Below are 19,118 nucleotides of genomic sequence, written 5' to 3' on the forward strand. Positions count from 1 at the left end.
GCTTGAATAATACTACAGTAAAAGGCAGGAATCAGCCTGGATTACTGTCCCAGTGGCCAAGTGATGCTGCTTAATAAAATGTAGGTACTGTGTCATAGCAGAGGACATGAGTATTTCACAGTACTGAAAGTGATGTTCTCTTTCTCCACCCCATAGCAAAAAAAGATACTGCTTAGTTAGGAACTTATTACATTTGAACTACGCTCACTCAAGACTAGAGAGAAGCTTTTTTCTTCTTCTGACCCATCCTAACCACTTTGCGTTGTCTTTAATAATAGCTGCCTTCAGGCATGTCCAGTACATGAGCACTGGAACCAAGTGTGTTTGACCAAGTGGGAAGAGTATTAATTTTATGAAGACAATTTATAAATAAAAAGTTATGCATATGTTTCCCTTCATTTACAAAATGTGCCACAATTTAGTCATTTTAGGCTGTGTTACGCTAGCCTTAGATCCTACAAGTGAAAAACTATCCAGAACTGCATTTTACTTTATCACAGAGAACATCCCTGATATAAGCAGGGGATTTCCAATTCTATCTTCAATCCTCACAACTTCCTTTCTTTCACTGTCTAGGATAGACAGTAAAATATCCACACATAATATTGTTCTACTTTTAATTTTCTATAGCATGCTTTGGAGTCTGACTCGTTTGGATCATAGACTGAATTCTCTGCAGCTGATAGCAATTGAAATTCCAGTGCAGCCAAAGGAGAATACCATTTTTGCACCACCCAGGGGCTTGATATACCCCACGAAACAACGACTCAGACACTTCTTGATATGTATGCTCTGCACACACACCATCACTGCTTCTAGTTAGAATGTGTATTAAGAATGGTATGAATTTTATTTTATGGATCAATCGTTATTAAAAATAATTACACAGCATTAGGCAGTGGCCACTTTCAAAAATGTCATTATCACAACTGCTAGATTCATCTAAAAAGGAATACCAAAGTGATTAATTTACATTATGGGGTAATCAGCTGCAAGCTTTGATTTCAAAAATCAATTTTTTATACAGAGAAATAAAACAAATTCATTAAAGTGCAGTGGCTTGTTACAAAACAGCCTAAGACAATTCTGATGACATATCATTAACAACACCAACAGATGAGAAAAGCCTGGTCAGTGGTCCACTCTGGCCACCAGTACCCATACAGGCAGTACTCTGGGACCAGCAGCGATGGCAAACATTATCTGAAAAATCCTTGTGCAGGTTCAAAGATGCCAAAGGTCTCTGATTCACAATGTATGGCGAGTTTCAGTCTCACAGATCTCTGTCCCACAACTTTCTGGGAAATTCTTGCCCACGGGTGAGGCACCAGAGGCAGCTGCAAGCTGGCTCTCAGCCACTGCACTTCAGACTCTTGTACAGCGGCTTAAACTATTCCCATCTTTTCACTAAAACTGTGCAAACTGATGTATTAGGAGGTGAACCATGTTATCTGGGAAGCCATAACATACCATATCCTCAGCTACACCACGCCCAATCATACCATGGGTATGGCAGCCCCCACGCTGGATGGACCAGGCAACAGCCCCAGGCGATGCTTCGGAAATAACCACAGCAGCGATATCTACCATGGAATAGGTATCAATTTGTGCTTCAGACTCCTGTGCTGTTGTGGTGGTGAGGGGTGGCAAAAGCCACGGGGTGGATATGAGAGAAGTTAGACTAAAGGTGAGCTAAATTAGTGTAGTTATTTCCCTGCCGGCAGGGGGGGTAGCAGTATAGTAAGTATGAAGTGCCATTTTTCCCATGAAAGCACATAGACTCAGACTACATACAGGCATTTGAGTGTTACCTAGTTTTGATTCTTAGGCCAAATATATTGCAGTATGCACAGAATCCATGATACAATACTTGTGACAGTACTGTCAAATTTCACACATTCCTTTTAGCACAAGTGTGGAAGATACAAAGCCATTTCAGAACTTACTGGGATATCAGATGTACCTAAAGATACACTTGGGCCATGACTGTGCAAAATAAGTCTATTTTCTGTTGCAAATGTGATCAGATATGTGTTAAATATGTGGATATTGATAGACATGCTCTATATGTTAATAAGTTGGGCAATAACAGACTCTCAGAGAAACTACTGTTCTCTGCAGCTGGAAGAATTTTTAATTCATTGCAGTTTGGTCTGTTTTCCTATTTGCTTTTCTAGCTCCTATGGTTTGCCCTTCTTGCCTTGGCAAAAGATCACCTGTGGATTACTCTTATTTTGTCTCAAAATGAAATACAAAATATCTCACTCTGAGAGGTGTATACAATCTGCTCTAGAAGTAAACTGTGCAGGCTGAAATAAAATGGTTTAAAATCCAGACACCAGAAGAAGAAACCAAAAACAGTCCTGGAGTTTAAAATGTTTCTGATCATGGAGAAAAACACAAGTGGTTTTGGGGAGCCTACTGAATAATAAACATAGAGGACCAGAACTGAAACAAGGACAAAGGGCTTTTTGGTGGGATTGTCTTTCCACCTGCAAAATAAGCAAAAGGATTCTAATATTAAAAACCCAATTCAAAACGCAATATTCAAAGATCAAAGACAAAACAAGAAGACGTTACATTTCAGTGTCATGAGGAGTTCTAAAGGTAGACAATAGTCACGATAGAAAAAAATAATTGGAACAGGAAATAGAAGAAAATGCAGTCATAAACCAAGATTGCCTGTGTTCCTGTATGCTTACCAAATTTTGTTTTGTCTCCTTTAAGCTAGTGCTATTTACTGAAACAGAATCCTGGATGGAAGTGGGCTGATCAGAAATCTTCTTTTCATTGGTATTATTGTACATATTTTTGAGACAGTTTAATAACAACTCCTATTCATTCACCAGCTGAGCTACATCTGTACAGAGTTCTAAGCAAACGTTCAAGTTATTTTAAGCTGCAAGGATGAAGATTTCAAGGTGGTCTCTTAGGCAGCAGAAAACTCCATCAAAAGACTGGCTTCTGATTTCTGCCCACCATTCTCAGCTGCACAATGCAGCAGGAGCTGGATGTGCTGCTAAGGGTACATCATGTCAGCAAATTTCACAGCCACTAAGTATGATACTGGTGTTACTGTAATTACTTCTGCCCTGCTGTGGTAGTGCCTGTTGCCTCAGGACCTCATTTTGATAAGTATTGCATAAAATATGAAAGTTAGATGAGCAGGTATTTACATTATGTTAATACAGGTGCTGGCACAGGAGTATAAGGACATGGTTAGATGGTAGCATTCGCGGAAATAAAAGGTGTGCACAGCACAGCAGATGTTTGCCCAATCTTGAGATTTGCATCAAAGTATTTAAGACAGGATTGTGAGGTAGAAGTTTAAATGAAATACCCGTGGACAAAAAAGGATGTAACATAGCATGATCCCAACAGATTTCTCTCTATTACAGTAAGACGACATATGAAAAATTAATGTTTGACTGCAGTGATTGAAACAGTTAAGTGTGCATTTGCTTATCCCATATGCAGAATTAAACTGAGATGAAACACAACACTCTAGATTGTTTCTGTGTTTTAGTCAGATTCATAAAAAGCAGGCTTTACAAAGTTCAGCCAGCATTTCCTTCACGTGGCTGACCCCATCTTTCTACACTAGCATGTCAAAATATGGCAGCTGATCATTCTTAACCTGTTTTTAGAAATAGACATAAAACAGGTAAAAATCAGCCTCGCTGTGGTAGAATTTGCACACCGTGCAGATGATACTCTTTGACTCAAAAGGGCATATGCAGAATGGGGTGAAAGCATACAGACAGTTAAGTACAGGTTTAGCTGATAACTTTTAAAGCACAGAGCAGGGCTCTGTGCCCAGAAAAACCCAGCATGCTTTTCACTGTTGTCCTTTCATTTTGTTCCTTTCCTCTGTCTTCCTGTAGCCCTGACAGACACCTGGTTTTCCCCAGGTTCTCTTTTTCCCTCTGGACATGTTTCCATGGTGGGTTTTGATGATTTGCTGTATTTGTTTGGGATTTCCATGTGTCTGGGTAGACAGAATTGGTGGCACACTGTTGCATGTGGTCCTAAGGGAAATCTGTGAACAGAAATCTTGGTAATTTCCCAGAGTAGGAGTGTATCGCGTCAGTCCCTGTGCAATGTCCGTGCAGCACATGTTCAGCATGTCTGACATGAGCAGCAACAGGACCTCCAAACCTCTTTCTGCAGAGGACAGCCCAGGCAGACACATGACAGTCCCATCCCTAATAAAATGGCTGTGGCTCCCAGTCATATGTTAAGGAAAGAATAAATCCCCGGGAATGATTTTCAGGAGCCTTGGGCACCCACAAGCTCCCCAGCCTAAGCTGGGAACGAGGATTCCCAGCTCGCTTCCCTGCCGGCCTCGCTTCACCAAGTGGAGACCTGTGCCAGGTCAGGAGAGGCCGCTCCTCTCTGTCAAATGCAGCTGAGCACATTTTTGGGGTTCGAAATTGCCAGGCGGCGCCCAGGGAGTGTCTCTTTCCCCGGAGGAGGCCGAGGGCCCCCAGACTGCTGGGAGAAGGCGAGTTCTCCACAGTGACCACAAGATGTCCTCCCTAGCCCAACACAAGCCCTGCATCGCCGCGCCAAAACTGCAGCCTGAAAGGGGCTTTCACGCCGATGCGGGGAGCTCTCAAAATTGTCTTCGGGCTAGGTAACTCTTCAGTTTAAACTTTGTGATGATTTTTTTTTTTTTTTTCCTACTGTGGTCCAATTTGGGTTTTCACATGCTGAAAACACGAGGAGTCCCTAGCTGGCAGGTTGCAGGCTTAGTTGCCGGGACCAAGTGTATCTCATGTGCTGTCACTCGCTTAAACAGTGCTACATGGCTCTGAACATCTATTTGGATAAAAGAAAGACTTCATCCTAAAAGTAATAAACAGAGAGCAAATAGTGTATTTGCAGTACAAATATTTTGGCAAAATGTTAGCCATGTTATTAATTAACTCTGATTTCCTTTCATACTCGGAGTTTGCTGAGGAGGTTGGTATGCAGGCCATCTCCCTTCCCATTCCTCCACGCTGACTGACAGCACCAGCCCTAGCCAGAGAGATGAAAATTTCAGTATAAGACCAGAGACAACACGTGACACACAGCAGGGATAACACGAAAGAAAGAAACACAACCGTTCTGTACATTGAGTCATATCACAAACACCCAATAAGGGTGACGAGAAAAGTAATTAGAGCATGCCAAAGGTCAGTCTCAACGTAGGCCGCCATCTGTTTTAAATTCAAATTTTAACACTGTTTGGATTCTCTACTCAGCAACCAGACCCTTCTGTCCCCGCAGGCAGATGCAGGTAGGTGGAGGAAAGTACATCAGTTATTTTTGGACATGGTCCAGTGAGTCCAAGCCCAAAATGAATGACATCCACTGACTGAGAACTGATCCACTTTATGTATTCAAACAAACAAAACAAAACAAAAACAAAAACAAAAAAAAAAAAAAAAAAAAAAAACAACAAAACAAAACAAAACAAACAAAAAAAAAGGTAGTTCTGCCTAACCTTTTTAGATTATTCTCCCACAGCTATGGAAGTGCCACCACATTAGATTTAGCTCCAGTGCAAAGTTCATGTGTCATCACTTAACATTCACAGCGTTGGCTTTCTTTAAAAAACTTATTTGCATTCAAGGATTGAAAGGGGAAGATAGGTGATACTAAAATAGTAAAATATTCTCAAATGTTTTATAATTTGTGAATCAAATATCTTTCACGACTAAGGAAAACGCAGAAATGTGGCTTCATTATCCCAAATTTAAACACAAATTCGAATACAAGTGACAATATTTTAGCTCTAAAAACCCAGTAGTGACAACACTTACATAGAGATAAGAGTATCATGGGCAACATGAAAATGAATAATTTCATTGCTAGAAAGATAGAAAGGGAAGTTATAAAATCTAAAATTCACCTTTGAACTTTAAGGTGTTCATTCAAGGTCCTGCTATGCTGTTGGAACGATAAAGGACTCAGCACTCCGATTCAATGTGAATCACACAAAAGCCATTTATTACAGAAACATGTCTCCTTATATACGCAACTATTCTCTAATCACGAATCCACGCTCCAAGCATGGATTCGCTAAATGAGTATCACGGGTAGTCCAAACGCTGGAGCCCCACCGATGATAGGTCCGACGACTCACGCCATGCTGAGGCCCTGTTAATGAAGAAACGCCCCTCTTTCTCACAGCAGATTCTGTTCTCAGCTTCTCGAAGTGGCCTTGAGATTCCTTTGGGCCTGACTAATTCAACAACATATCTCCTTCTAACAAAATCCCTTCACACTATGCCAGTATTAAATTCCATATATAACTGAACTTTAAGGACCGTAAGGTATTTCCTGAATAAGTGCTTTCCAAAATCCTGGTTGAGAGAAGAACCTCATGGCCTGACATGGACCACAGGATTTTTTATTCCTATTAAAGAAGCAAAATCTAGACCAAAAGCAAAGAACTCCTATATATTCTTCCGCTTCTCCAAGCAGGCTTCTAAATTCATAAAAATATAGGAATACTGCTCATTTTAAACACAAATACCATACAAACTCTGTCTTTAGAAATTCAGAAACTCCAGATTATCAGAAGCCAGGAGCAGGTTTGGGGAACTACAGTTCTTCACATGCACTTTTCTAACATTCTTTCTCAATTTGCCACTGTACAAACCAGCATATTTTGGCCAATCAAGTATGAAAATTTGTGTTGTTTCCCAGCATACTTCAAGGAAGGGCTGATAATCACAACAGGCTTTTCATTACAACTCGGAAAGCCATATGAGGTTAAAGCAAACCAATGGCCAGCAGCCTCAGGAAAGTGAGCAGCCCCGTCCTGATACTTGCAGCTCCTGTCCTGAGGTTACCCATTCCAGTCTTTCTTCTGGTACTTTGTAGGATGTTTTAGATAAACTGATGCCAGGTCCTGAAGTATCTTGAATATAGACATCAAGACAGCAGACTGGGCTGAACACTATGGAAAGTTGCTTGTAGAGACAGGAAGATAAGTCTGAGAGGTGCCACTCATCTGTCCTGTATCAATGAAATTTTCATTCTTTACTGATCACAGAACCTAAATACTGGAAGTTTCAAGTTCTAGAAAACACACTGCTGTCATCTAGCCAGGACTAACATCATCATGTTTCTTTAAAAGAGGTATAGAGCTGCAGGGGGGCAGGGGAGGGAAAGACACTCATCCTGTGTGAGTTACACAAGTATTATCTTAGCAGTTATAATTATACTAGTGCAATTATGTAGACAAGCATTCGGGTTGCTTTTGTCGGTGTCTCTCTTCTTTTATATAATTCCTCAATATAAAACACTATTCAAACCAATGCTTTACAGTTTCAGAGTATGTTGAATAGCAGGAGGCTGTGGTTTGGCTGCCAAGCGAATTAGAGAGATGAGTACTCTCCCTGGGTAAGAACAAAGGAGTCAGTTCAATAGCAAGCTTGTTGAGGGAATTGAGAGTAGTTATTTCACAGCTTCTGACCCTAGATCTTTAGAGTCAGTGTTCAGGGGAGGAGAACAGATGCTCTGTTTGTGCTTTGTCCAAAGGCAAATACAACAAGGTGAAACTGCAAGTCTTAAATGCAGCAACCCAGAGCTGGAGGGAGTGAGACAGGTACCCCAAAATTCCTGAGAATGTCATCTACTAATGCATGCTTTCTTTGACTTCTTTCAGAAAGCAGTGTAACTGCAAGGTGAGATTTCTATTTGTCTAGTTCATACCATGCTGCTGTCTTAGCATTTTCCCTTGGTGCCTGCTGCTGTGTGTCTCAGAACCAATATTTCCATGTTTGAAGCAGGTAGGGTTTAAGAAGCCCTGTGGAGATAGCTTAGGAAATGGGAAGCTAATGATGTATACAATCCTTTACAGATATTATTGTCTAAAGACAGGAAATTTTCCTGCTGAGAAAATGTAGGAAAGCCTCTTCCCTTTCAGACTTAAAACTCAAGTTGTCACAGCAAAGGAACTCTGACATCATGATGTTCAAAAGTCCAGATCTCTTTGTGTTTTTACCTTTCCACAAAGTTCCTTCATGTTCCACAAGCCTAGCTATATTAACATGTGGGGTGTCTGGGCAGCTCAGGGCTGAACACTGAGGATTTCCCCATTTCTGGCTCCAGGCATCCCTGAGGTGCGATGATACTCAAAAACTGGGATCAGAGTAGCTAAGCTTGAAAGGAGCCACATGCCTGGCTCCAGTGCTGCATGCTCTCAGCTTGCCGTTGCCTCTTGCTTAGTCAAACTGGCAAGTTCTCACACATGCCTCCTCAGCAGATAGCTCTATTCAATTTTTGCTAAAACATCTTCCCACAAAATGCATCGGTTTTGATAAATCAGCACTTTCAGATGAAAAAGAGTTCTGCCTAAAAATAAACAACTAGCTTCAGCTTTGAGAGATGTAGATTAGTTAATTGTATCAGTGAATGCTGAGCTTGAAGCTTAGATCTAAACACATCCTTAATACCCAACCAAGTTCTGCTAAGAACAAAGGATGATTTATAGAGCAATGCAGAAGCTGGCAGAGCCTGAGGCTTGAGATTAAGCCCTACCTTAGCACCTGTTGATATTACTGCATCTTATGCCTCCCAGAAGGTATGATACAATACAGCAGAGAGGGACCAGTTTTTGGTCATGTTTTCTGCTCCTCTTACTTATTTTCCAGGTTGAAGTGTTTGTACACTGTACATGTGTCTACTAATGACAAGAAATCTGTTACAGTCACATGAAAAACATTCCGCAATCTGTCCTGAGTAATAAGCTAGAATGATGTTTTGTCTTGTTTCCCAAAGAATCCACTTCAGCTCCGGTTCACTTCACAAATTACAAGCTAAATACTATTTTGATCCCTAAAAGTGAACTACGAAATTCAAAGTTATCTTCCTGTCCCGTTTCAAGTAAAATGGTTTCTTTGCGTGACTTCTTTGAGCAGTTTTCATGCCATATAGTGTCACATGGGCAACACTGACAAGCTATTTGTCTTAGAAATAGTTAAAAGGACACCTGGAAGTTTTAAACTTCATGCCACATGACCACCATGTGGATTCTATTCTTAACGTGACAAATGTATGGTGGGGAAAATAAATGAAGAGCAACTGAATATCTGATCCTGACTCCCCCAGTTTTAAGCAGCCCTGCACAGAGCAAGTAGCACAGTTAAAGCCACTGCAGCCCTTGGCTCCAACAGACACCAATGCTGAGAGTATATGAAACTGCTCTGGTATCATATTGCGTCAAAAAGCATAGGTTTGGCGTATATGGTCTTATGACTGTGAACATAATAAAAAGGAGAATTTATAACCTTTAGAAGAAAGGGCAGGCTACTCAAGAGGACTACAAGAATGCTGTGAAGTTTCTCTCTGCATAAACTAGAAGGGCCAAAGCCCAACTAGAACTGAGCCTGGCTACTGCTGTAAAAGGGAGCAAATATGTTTCTAGAAATACATCAGCAACAAAAGGAGGGCCAAGGAGAATCTTCACCTTCTGGTGGATGTGGCGGGGGGGGAACATAGTGACGGAGGATGAAGGAAAGGCTGAGGTACTAAATGCCTTGTTTGCCTCAGTCTTTAATAGTAAAACCAGTTGTGCTTCAGGTACAGAGCCCACTGGGCTGGAAGAATGGGATGGGAAACAAAATGAAGTCCAAACAATCCAAGCTGCCTGATGGAAAAGGATCTGGGGATATTGATTAACATCCGGCTGAACGTGAGCAGTGTGCCCACGTGACTAAAAAGGCCAACAGCATCCTGGCTTGTATCAAGAATAGTGTGCCCAGCAGGATCAGGGAAGTGATTGTCCCCCTGTACTTGGCACTGTTGAGGCTGCATCTTGAATACTGCATTCAGTTTTGGGCCCCTCAAAACAAGAAAGACATTGAGGTGCTGGAGTGAGTTCAGAGAAGGGCAACAAAGCTGGTGAGGGATCTGAAGAACGAGTCCTATGAGGAGTGCTTGAGGGAACTGGGGCTGTTTAGCCTGGAGAAAAGGAGGCTGAGGGGAGACCTTATCACTCTCTACAACTGCCTGAAAGGAGGTTGTAGCGTGGAGGGTGTTGGTCACATCTCCCAAGTAACAAGTGATAGGATGAGAGGAAAGGGCTTCAACTTGTGCCATGGGAAGTTCAGAAAAATTAATTCATGGAAAGGGCTGCGAAGCACTGGAAGAGGCTGCCCAGGGAAGTGGTTGAGTCACCGTCCCTGGAAGTGTTTAAAAGACATAAAGATGAGGTTCTTAGGGACATGGTTTAGTGCCAGTTAGGTTATGGTTGGATTCAATGATATTGAGGTTCTATTCCAACCAACAGGATACCGTGATTCTATGATTCTATAATGACAGTGCTACTAGGGCAGTGGTTGGAATATAGATTTATAAACTCTCAAATATTTCTGTGAACTGCTCTCATCCCATAACTGTGAGTCATGCAGCTAAACTGACTGGCTACATGTGCAAATGCTGGCATTTTCTGTTTGGATAATATGCAAAAGTCTGTTCTACAAAGTGCATCCTAATCATCCAACACTTTCAACTGTTTTTTATGTCAAAATAATCGCCATTAAAATTTAATTTAGCAATATCAGACAAGTTTTTCTAAAAGAAATTGTAAGCATTATATATACATATACATTATTCAATGTGTGTAATCTTCCAGAACCTACAAGCAGCATACCAGAATCTCCATACTGCAAAGAACAACCCACATGACCGAGAGGGGACATCCAGCACTGGTCCACAGACAGATGGTTACAGGAGATCCACAATGTCCCACTGCCTCCTCCTCCCAGTTGAGGCTGGGCTAGATGGACAGCTGAATCCTTCTGTGGCTCAGGATTGTCTGTCCCACCACATTGCTCCAGTGGCTGAAGGTTCAGATCACTGCACAGACTCATTGCCAGTGCTACCCCATAATTCACCACATGATGCAGCAGCAGCAGAGCAGCTTCACTTCAGTTGCTCATGAGCTGCACAAAGCTCAAAAATCATATTTGGACATTCTGGACAGAGGATGTGAATTATGAGAACTTTGGGAGCTCAAGTCAGTGTCAGTGCTCACTAATAAGCCATTCCCCAGCTGAACACTCAGCAAAGGACAGAAGGAGAAGTTTTCTGTCCTAGAGCATCCTGCAGTTCAGCCTACCCATGGAAGCCACACTGTTCTAGAGGCTGGAGTAGTCACTTCGGTGACATTTTTCCTTTAGAAAATTATCAAGGGAATTCAATAAGCACCTCTGGCTCCCATCATTCTCAAGTTTGTCACAAGACTGTCATCTTCCAATCCCAGTAAGCTATGTCAAGGTAGTGCATGCTGCTTAGGTGACGGTCATATGCCAAGGCCCTTTGGGACTGTGCAGAGTATCCTTATTGCACAGCAAAGCTACATCGCTTGCTACACCTGCTGCAGTCATAAAGAGCAGTTCACCCTGAAGCATACTTCGATCTCTGTTGCTATTTTTTCTCTATTTATTCAGAGCTGTTTGGTTTTCTTCCTCCCAGCTTGCAAATCTCTCCTAAGTACTGTCTGCAAGTGTAGCTACTGAACAATTTAACTATCCCTCTGCAACATTTTTGAAGCTATTAAAGCACGCAGAGATTCCAAAAAGAGAAGAAAATCTAGTCCAGGAAAGGGGAGGACTATTGGAATTACAGTGTCACATTTTGAAATTCTCCTTGGAGAAAATACATTGTTGAGAACAGAAAATACATATGCTACCTGTTTTAGAACTTCATCCTTATGTAATTTTGCCCCTGCCAGTTAATACACTCAAGTTTAATGAGATTCTTAATAAACATTGCTACTTTCTTGCTCAAATCATATTAAAACTTAATTGCCAGTGTGTCTTTCCTACATATTTTTGTCTATCCTATTTTTGTCTTACGCCAGGCCAGCTGGGTTTAGTTATGGAGCCCCACTCCCCTAATCTCACAACCAACCGATTCCTTTTTACGTCTTCATTTTTCTCCTGTTATTATGCATTTATGTTGTGTTTTTATTCCTCTCCAGCTACTGTGTATTTTTTCCTAAGCAAAAGCATTACACAGGCTTAATTCTTGACATAAATGTAATAACTCCAGAGAGTTTGTACATGCAGCTGTGTGTTCTGAGGCTTTAATCTAGAAACAAGCATCAAATTTAGAACAAATCACTTACACAAATCAGCCGTTCATGTAACTTTTTCCTAGTATCCCGAGACGGTAGTGCCATATGCAATCAATAAAAGCCAGTTATCTCTCTGGTGCTCACTGCAGGTGAATAAAAAACAGAAGAAACACATTGAGATCTCATTTTCTCCTTCCCATCATCCATGTCAGTGGTGAAGAACTGGTTATAATTAGAACATTTATATCTTCTGAATGTAAGTATTGAAGGACTCTAGAGCTTTGGAGGGAGTTGCCTGGAAGGATTTGGGAAAGAGCTAGGGAATAGTCCTTCCTCCCTGTAGCTTATTAACTAGTAGCACCATGGAGAGAATGTATTCAATGCTGGTAAAGGTCTATATGTACCTTCTGTTCTCCCCAGATTAATGAGTGAATATTGAAAACCTGACTCAGCCACACAGGAGAATGGTGAAATTCTTAAAAGCTGTCTGAATCCACTGGCAGCTGATGAGTTAAAGGCTTTTTCCTAATCAGAACCAAAAGTAATTACTTTAATGTTATATATATACAAAAGAGAGAGAAGAAGTATTAATATATAAAAATAATTAAATGTGAAACCTTAAGACATTTATGACAGAAAGTAGGTACCCACATCCCTGTACACAGGTGATATTATTAAGTTTCCTTCTTAAAACTCTGCAGTTTAGTTCAATCCAAGCTATTTGGGTCTTTCAGTTTACAAATCTTGATTACAAAAAGCTTTTCTTCCAAGAATGCCTGAAAATGCTTGATAGTTTATTTGCCTTCAAACAAACTTCAGCATCAAATGAAGAGCTGTCTGTTTCCCTAAATTAAAAATCAAAACTGTTCAATCTTGGCTTTGAATAGAATATTATTGATCTATCATATCATGAGAAAGATCTGAATGACCTCAGTTCCCTTGGATCAGATTAAAGGGTTTTGGAAGTTGACCACAGAACCACCAAACAGTATCTGTATGCTGATCATGCACTTGGATTTGTAATGACTGAACATGGATTGGCTTTCTTATAATTTGTCTTTCTGTCATTTCTATTAACATTTTCTGTTTGTCAGGTACAACATTAGCATAATGTGCCCTATAACACATTTGCAACATAATGAGGCTAATCAACACTGAAGTATTTTAGCAGCTTCAGCTATTGTGCTTTCACCCTTTGATAGATAATTGCCATAATGGAGCACTTTACTATTTTGATCTTGTAAAGCATGAAGTTCCATTACAATTGTACACTAATCAGGGCTGTCTATCAGTCCTTGCTCACATTAATAACAGTTTACAGCCTCTGTTCCAAAATAGTTTGCCTCATGGTTTTTCTTCCTGTGGTTTCTGCTACTTACACCTCCCTTTTCCTAATAATAAGATTTTAATGTAATTTACTGAAATAAAACATCTGTTTCTTCCTCTGCCATACCTCTCTTCCCACCACCCTTAAACCCTCTTGAAGTGACCCAAGAAGAGGAGGGGAGAAGAACATTTTCAGAAATAATTTAATAGGATCAGAGGGTAAACATAGGTTGGAAGGGACCTTCAGGAGCTCTCTAGTCCAATCTCCTGATGAAACAAGAGGCAGTTATTAGATCAGACCAGGTTGCTCAGGGGCTTATTCAGTCAGATCTTGAAAACCTCCAAGGATAGTAACTGCACAGTCTCTCTGGGCTCCTGTCCTACTTCTTGGCTGCTTTCACGGGAAAATGGCTTTCCTTACATCCAGTTTGAACCTCTCTTATTTCAATTTATATCCCTTATCTCCTGGCTTCCCACCATCCACTGCTATCAAGATCCTGGCTGCACCTCCTTGATCGCCTCCTTCTAGGTATGGGAAGGCTGCTCTTAGGTCCCCCAAACCCTTCTCCAGGCTGAACAGGCCCCATTCCTTCAGCTTCCACTCACAGAGAAGGTCCTCCAGCCTGACTGCCATGCTGGACTTTTGCTGAACTCGTTCCAGTTTGTTGATGTCTTTTGTTTTGAGGAGCCCAAAACATGTACTATCTAGGTGTGATCTAACAAATGCTGTTAAAGGGAGATAAACACTTTCTTCAGTCTGCAAGCTGTGCTCGCTGCACAGCTTTCTGACAGCCAGTACCTTCAGGTCCTTCTGCACAGAGCTCCTCCCAGCCTGTAAGCCCCTAGCTTGTATCATTGCCAGTGATTTGTCCTTCTTAAGTGTAGGACTTTGCACTTGTTGAGGTTCATAAGGTTCCTCTTTGTCCATCTCTCCAGCCTGTCAGAACAGCAGCCCTGCCCTGAACTGTATCAAACAGCCTCCTTGATATGGTGTGATCTGCAAACCTGATGAGGATGCTGTCTGTCCCCTCCACAACCCTAGAAACACAATCTAAGGACATAGCTGGTAAAATAATATGGGAGGACAGTGCTGGGAAAGGTGTGAAGAAAAGCCATGGAAGTGAGAGAAGATTTTATACTTGGAGATATTAATATCTAATTGTTACCTTTGGGATTCCTAATGGTTATGTGTACAAAGGGGCACAGCAGGATGATGCTACTGTTTTCCTGAGGATTGATATACATTGCTATGCTTTTCTGCAGATTTATATCATTATAAGTGGGTGGAGTCCTGCGCCAACAACTACTTTGTCTCAAGAAATCAGTAAAATGACTTGAGAAGACACTGAGCTCGTTGTTAAGGAAAGAAGCAAGACTTTGTATTTTCTGTTCAATTCAATCTTGTGATGTTTATTTCAGTATCACAGACTAACATTTCAACTTTGCAGTCACCCCTCAGGAGCTCTGACTAGAGCCCATTTGTCAATTATTTTTGCCAATACTCTGCTTCACATACCTCTTTCTTCTCATTAGCGATCAGCTTAGCCTCTTCCACATATGTCAGGAAGATGATGCAGAATATTTGGGGAGCTGTAATTCATATTTGCAGAGAACTACCTCCCTAATGTTTTCATTTCAGAAATACTGTGGCAATACAATTAAAAATCAATGGCTAGCAACTGAATAAATTTCACAAAATGTACTTAACCAGTCTTTCAGTCATGGAGAATTTTCTTACGTAACCTCAGGGTATCGTGGTTTGTAATGAGAGATAACATCTTTTATTTTTGCAATTCATATAGCTGGAAAAAATTGAGATATTTTCAGGCAATGTAAGCCTTTCTTTTGGTCTGAAATGGTGCTGGCAGAAGACCCCCTGTTGTTGTCTGATGGAGATATTTATATTTAATGGAAAGTTGAGTGTATTTCTTTCACATATTTGACTTTTGACACTCGAGCCTCAGATCTCCTCAGTCTCTGTTTCAAGTTAAAATTCTGCAATAACACTGCTTAGAAATAATTGAAGCTTACTGTCATGTTCTTAAATCCCTCCTTTCTTAATCTGCCTCTCTCCTATGAAAAGAATGTCAGCAGTTATACTTGAAGACCAGGAATCAACATCAGAAAATCACATAATCATTCAGACCCAGCAGTATTCACTCAAAGGGACCGGCTCAATATTTTGACTAGCGGTGTATGTTAGACCCTGTCCTGACTTCCTTGGTTTCTCTGAACTTTTTGCCCTCTATTAGCCATTGACTAACCCTGTACTAGTTTCAGCAGATGTAATGATGTTGCTTCTTTTCAGTCTGGGTGTTTTCTCCTTCAGGGGATGAAACAGGGCTTGCAGAAACTTTCCATTTCAGATGTCTTAGCTGCAGAGAGGGAGAGACGTGTTACAGAGACATGCTCATGACGTGGAAGCAATGGACCCAGCTCATAAGGTCTCCTCACCTGCCCTACAGCTCTTATACAGTCTCATGACCCTGCCATAGAGTATGGTTCCTGTGTGTCAATCATAAATCCTGTGATAAACTCTGTGTTTGCTGCTGACGCTATATTTCCCCACTTGTTTTGTAGTGCCTTTGTTGAATACATCTCTAAAGGTCCTGGGGATCTGGCAGTGGGGGTCAGGGCCAAGGCAGAGCCAGTGCAGCCCCTTCCTGCCGGTGTCCATGGGGAGAGGCCCTGGCCGGCCATCCCAGAGCTCCTCACCAAGCCTGATCCTGACCCACATCTGTTGGCTGATGCGCCAGCCTGGCCTTAGCCCATTCCTGTCCCCACAGAGGTGCCCAGTGCTTGGGGCTGGGGCTGCTCTGGTGCCCCCAGCTGCCCTGCTGTGGGCTGGGACAGTGGGACAGGCCCTGCCAGCTGCCCAACCGCCAGCCTCGGAGAGCCACCTGTCCCTGTGGAGAAAGGACAATAACCAGTCAAATACAGCTTCTTATCTATATATCTATATCCATTCAAATACAGCTGCTGATCTATATTGCAGGGATGGTTTTCCCAGGGAATCCACAGTCTGGCTTATTGACTGAGTTCCTGTTCCTCTGTACATTAAGTTTTGAGATACAAATTTCGCATTTGATGGAAGTTTCAGGTTCAATGGAAGCATACATGTCCTCAGCCACTGCAAATACTACGAATGCCAGTAAAATGCATTTAGTGTCATCATAATTATCCACTGTCATCTCCAAGTACAAAGTCAACTGCTGCTCATGCTACATGCTGCTGTAAATCCAACACCACTGGTGATCTCAGTCCCACCACAGTGCTCTGATCTGCTGTTAGCAAATAATGCTTTACTGGTTCTCCTCCTCGCTGCTGGTTTCACGAGACTGAGTTCAGTCCCAGGGTTTGACGCACTCTGTGCAAGCTAATAACATGAGGGGCTTTTAAAACTAAAGGCTCTTAAAACTGAATTGTAGAACTGCTACATGTTATTGTGAGGTTTGCTTATTTGGTAGACCTTAGTGCCTGGATTTCACTGCAACACAGCACTACAAATTCTCTCACCCTCTGCAGTCACGTAGGCAAATGTGGTTCCTTGGTGATCTCTATATGAGCTGTATTTCAGGCCTGAGGTCCTGGGGAAAAAACAAACAAGCAAACAAACAAACAAACAAGCAAGTTTTGCATTTTAACTCTTAGATTTCTTGTTCCTGCATTGAAATGAGGCCCTGACAAACACTGGCAAATACAGCACCTCAGCTCTTCCTCCGTAAAATGACCAGCGCACCCAGTACATGGCCCATGGCATGTGTTTACATCCCTGAGCTCTTCATCCCTTCCGCCTTGCGTATCCCATTCCACCCCAAAATGGAGTTTAACACATTGGGTCTCCAGGAAAATGAGAAATGGTTTACAGGACAACTTAAAGAAATGTTGTAAGTAGGGTAATCTTGCAGCATGGCAGCTCTCTGACTTTTCCATACCGTCTCCAAACCCCTCATCCTCTAAGATATACTCCTCCTGTGAGTTCCTCATAAATGGCTATGTCTGGGAGAAAATGATGCTGTTTGCAGAACAACAAAAAAATCCCCTCCCATTGCAGGCTGTAGAAAAACAAATAGTGGTTATATAAAAGGTCAACTATTTTAAGTCATTTCAAAAGACAATGAAAAATCTCCCCTCTTCAGAAAAGTCTAGGAACCATATCTATGTCAACTAAATGCATTATAGAAAAATTCTTCATAATACAAGTATTTCTAAGTCATTTCAGGGTCTGTCTTCTTATGTTAGCTTCTGCTACAAACTTTTTCTCTACTCCAGTTTATCTGTATTTAGAAAGCAAGGAATAGATAGTCATTTAATGAAATTAAATCATATCACATCTTTAGTTGCTTGAAAGCAGTTTCATCTATAAAAAGCAGCCTCATCTACAAAAATGTATTTGTACTCTATAAATTTATTTTTACAGTTTTCAAAGACAGTAAGATGCATACATCTTTCTGAGAACGATGTAGTTCAGTGACTCCTCAGCAGCTGCTGTTAGGCATTTGCTGTACAAATGACACTATCACTTGCATAAAACAATCCGTTCAGCAAGTCAGAGTTCATATGTCCTTTGGATAAGGACTTTGATTTATAGACCCTCCTATCCTTCATTTCCAGTCTCTTATTAATAATGTTATCTGTGATCATTCAGACACAAAGAATTAATAACTCAGTAAGTGAACATCAGAGCCTTTGCTTGCCCAATGGAATAACAGTCATTAAGTTTCTGCCAAAAGATCATTGCTTCAGACATAATGATGAGTAATTATCATACAGGCTTGGAAGGTGCTTACACATAGTATATAAAATTAAAATATTCCCTTTTCTTGGGAGTTGATTCGTGGTGGCACCAAACCTATCAATTAAATTACCTAATGAAACACATTTCAATCTAAAACAGTCTTCAGTCCCAGTGTAACTATCTTTTTAGTAATAAAGTTGCAAGAATATGAGTTAAAGCTTTTGTGTATGACCATATTCCTGTAGACAAACTTAATGAAGGAAAACGGGTCAGGGTAGATAATATTTCAGTATTTCTGAAATTAAGAGAAAACTTTAGGAAGAAACTTCTTGAGACAAGGAGGGGTATATGAAACAAGCAGGAATAACGATTTCCTATTGAAACAAGCTTACCTTTATCCCACCTGACTTTGGACTGTGTGGGCAGTCCGGAATAACACTCTAATGGCCTAACACTGGAATTCTGTCCTTGTTTCTTTACTGACTGCCTAGGGAGGGAATGTTCACAGTGTGCTCATTAGTGTTGCCGATAGGAGCTAGGAGATAAACGACCACAATTTGGGCATCGCTGCTATGTGCACATAAAGTGAGAAGATGACGGTACACATAAGAGCCTGCCAAGCTGCTCAGAGCTCTGGCCAGACAATTTTGACAATGTGCCTGCTGCCGTTGGACTGCCCTGACACCATCGCACATGCTCACCCTTTCTTTGTACCATACCCAACCATTTAGGACTAGCCATGAAACAGCTGTTCTTGACACATAACTTCATGCGGCTTTTCTTTTCAGAAAGTACCCTGGTGCAGGGAGAGAGTGCGCTGCTCAATGGCCACCTCTTGGCTGCATAATTTGAACACCTGAAGGAAATGTGGTTTATGGGCTGCAGGAACTGTAGTCGCAGCTTTCCAAGTTTCATATGTTTCAAATTCCATGAGTTCTGTGCATATTTTCCTCCCTATAAACATAACTTTCACTA

The 19,118-nt window shown here is 41.3% G+C and overlaps 1 long non-coding RNA gene across 3 annotated transcripts; it reads right to left on the reverse strand.

The window, feature by feature from the left end:
- Positions 1–6,016: 6,016 nt before the first annotated feature.
- Positions 6,017–18,772, reverse strand: LOC136111260 (uncharacterized). Of its 3 annotated transcripts, XR_011736049.1 has the most exons (5): positions 18,536–18,772; positions 16,922–16,992; positions 15,670–15,780; positions 12,131–12,222; positions 6,017–7,011 (listed from the first exon to the last, which is right to left on the reverse strand). It is a non-coding gene; the product is annotated as an uncharacterized lncRNA (long non-coding RNA). The 3 variants fall into 3 exon arrangements; XR_010652724.2 differs by lacking the exon at positions 12,131–12,222; XR_010652723.2 differs by lacking the exons at positions 6,017–7,011; positions 12,131–12,222 and having other exon boundaries at positions 14,808–15,780.
- Positions 18,773–19,118: the final 346 nt, after the last annotated feature.

Source organism: Patagioenas fasciata, chromosome 1 (assembly GCF_037038585.1).
Source record: "Patagioenas fasciata isolate bPatFas1 chromosome 1, bPatFas1.hap1, whole genome shotgun sequence".
Lineage (NCBI taxonomy): Eukaryota > Metazoa > Chordata > Aves > Columbiformes > Columbidae > Patagioenas > Patagioenas fasciata.